The 2,777-nt window shown below is 39.8% G+C and overlaps 1 protein-coding gene across 5 annotated transcripts in view; it reads right to left on the bottom strand.

Moving 5' to 3' along the window:
• The window catches only part of bahcc1a (BAH domain and coiled-coil containing 1a), a 73,644-nt gene that overhangs the window by 56,381 nt on the left and 14,486 nt on the right, over window positions 1-2,777 (bottom strand). The gene's annotated exons all lie outside the window — the stretch shown is intronic.

Raw genomic sequence — 2,777 nt, 5'->3', positions numbered from 1 at the left:
CATCAGCATACATTAAAATATTTGAATACTTCAATAATTTTGACGGGCCCAGTATGCTACCCTGCGGAACTCCCACAGAACAGGGCAGAGACAGACGGACACAGAGCTTCCATGTTTCACAACCTGACACCTATCAGTCAAATAAGAGGAAAACATTTGTATTGCAGATGATGAAAGTTGAAAAGAAATCAACTTTTGTAAGAGAGTATAATGATCAACTGTGTCAAACGCTTTACGAGGTTTTTAGGTTTTATGTTTCCCTGTGGCCAGAAATGTTCTTCACATACAAAAACATTACTTTAAAAGTTCTAACTTGTGGTGTTACCAGCATTTTTAAAAAGGTACTTGTTCGAAGTTCCCTGATATTGACAGTGTTTTTTCTTTTGTGTTTGTTTCTTTGCGTGGACGTTCACATTTTAAATGGGACCTCTATTAGGTCGTATTCACACCTGATAGTCCGGTAGACTCGGTTCGAGTGGGGACCAAAACTGCAAGCTTTGTTTCCATTTTCTGTTGGTGTGGTTTGAATTCACACTGCACTTTCTCAACCAAACTAAATCCTGTAAACAACCTGTTCCCGCCCTCACCTGTGGGGGCGCTGCACCAAGAACCACTAAAGGAATCAACATGAAAACGTCATGGTGCGCAACTTCCTTCTTCACAAAATGTAAACAAACAATAGTAATGTTACATTTTAGCGGTTATAGGGTTTATTTTTTTGTTTTTGGCAAATGTGCTAAACAAATAGTCTTCAACAATGAGCTCAGCATGAGAGGAAGATGAGGCGGAACCCCGGAGATTATTGTTTTGCACACAAATCAGCTGAGGAAGCTCCGTGTTAACCAAGCAGAAGCGCGTCCAGCTCCACAGTCATGATGTCCACCTTATACAGTCGTCCAGCGAGGTATTTACACCATATAAGTACATTTAATACTGTTATTACTCAGAATGTCATGCGGTATAGTCCGCTTCCTGCTTTTGGAGCGGTCTTATGGAACACAGTAATGTGCTTGAAGTATCGACCCAGTAGCTTTGGTATGGACAYGATCCGACACCAACGTTCTACTATATGTTCCTGTGGATTCTCAGTCATCCAGGACATGGAAATTTAAAATACTTCTGTTCTGTAGCTGAAGTTGTGTGGAGTTACAAGATTTAAACTGCATGACTCAAGGTTAGTGCCGTTATTACTTGGATCGATCCGAATACCCCCACCTCACTGATGTAAAAGTCGGATAAGATGCAGCCTGAGCATCAGACTGCAGTCACTTTCCAAAACATCAGATATGTATCTAATATAGTACCAGGCTCAAAATAAAACAAATGTGTTTTATCATTGTGTAATGTTTAAGTTCTAACTCAGTAAGTCTGTATCGGTACTCGATATTGGTGAGTACCCAAACTCAAGTACAACATTGTTTCAAGTGGTTAAATTCTTCACAAACAAGAGAAACAACGAAACATCCAATATCACTCAGGATCRACAACTTATGTGAATACTCACTAAAACATTTTCATTAAGACAAAGGTTTTGTTCGCCATGGCTGTAACCATTTGCACAAGAAATCCAAAATCCTTGCTGAATGGTGTCTTTTTCTCTTCCTTTCTGTTGTGCGAAATATGTGTAACATTTGGTGTAAAACCTGCTGAGAAAGAGTGAAAAGGGGATAAAAAGAGAAAAAGAATGATCACTAGAGGAAAAAAATCTAAAGTGGCAAATGAGAGATTTCCTTCGCAAGTTCATAAATCAAGAGATGCTCTTCTGCCAACAGCCAACACTAACCACTTTCCTCCTGCGACATGCACACAAATGTGAGGACACACTTTTTCCCYTTTTCTTTGTGTACAATTTCCCAGATGTTGTGTGCTGGAATGACACCTCAGTGGTTCTTTGCCAATCTGACAGTCACACGACAGCCTRGCTGACTGGCACAGAAGCTTCTTTGAAAAAAAAAAAAGACTTTCGATCCGGCGCAAACTTCAAAGCAAACGTGGGTCAAACGAGCATGCGAAAATAAAACCAGATCACTGCGATACATTAAATACAGACTGTGCAGAGAGCAGGGGTGCAGCTGTAACTATAGATAAGTGGGACTAAAAGTAAGATGAATGTGGTCCTTAGAGTTTATTATACGCAAATAGTGAGATACTAAAGGAGATTGTGATGCAGTGCATTGTCTACAAGATTATGGAATAAGCAACTGCTGGCTTCCTTTTATAGCTTCAGTGTTTGAGTATATGTTAATACTTTATACCTTTGTTATGTGTTAAACCAAATAGCACAGTACCTAAAATATATAAGCTGTGAATTAAAAGTAACAACTAAAGCCAGATTGAAGCACTAGAAAGGCTGAAGGAAGGAGAGATGAAGAAATCTGAGATCTATTCAGGTTACATCTATAGACTGGTTGACTCATGGAGGTCCAAAAGGACTTAGGATCTGCTTTCWTTCTGAATGTCCACCATCTGTTTGGATGGAAAGAGAGTCTGCGGTGCTGGAGAAAACTCTGGCAACTGACAGATGAGACAGTGTAGGTGTGTGTTTGTGTTGCGTGTGCATGTGTGTGTGTGTACTGCTGCAGTGTGTCAGTATTGATTATCAAAAGCAGCTCCACTTTCTGAAAGATGATCTGTCAAACGGGAATGTGTACAATGACTCCTATGCACTCAAAAGTATGCACAAATTAAAGGTAGATTTTTTTAATGAATGCAAATCACCCACCACCTCTCATACTCAAATATTAGCACTACAGCTATCTGCACCGAATGTCCTGATG

Source organism: Austrofundulus limnaeus, unplaced genomic scaffold (genome assembly GCF_001266775.1).
Source record: "Austrofundulus limnaeus strain Quisiro unplaced genomic scaffold, Austrofundulus_limnaeus-1.0 Scaffold389, whole genome shotgun sequence".
In the NCBI taxonomy this organism is placed as follows: domain Eukaryota; kingdom Metazoa; phylum Chordata; class Actinopteri; order Cyprinodontiformes; family Rivulidae; genus Austrofundulus; species Austrofundulus limnaeus.
This window is presented reverse-complemented; position numbering and strand designations above follow the sequence as displayed.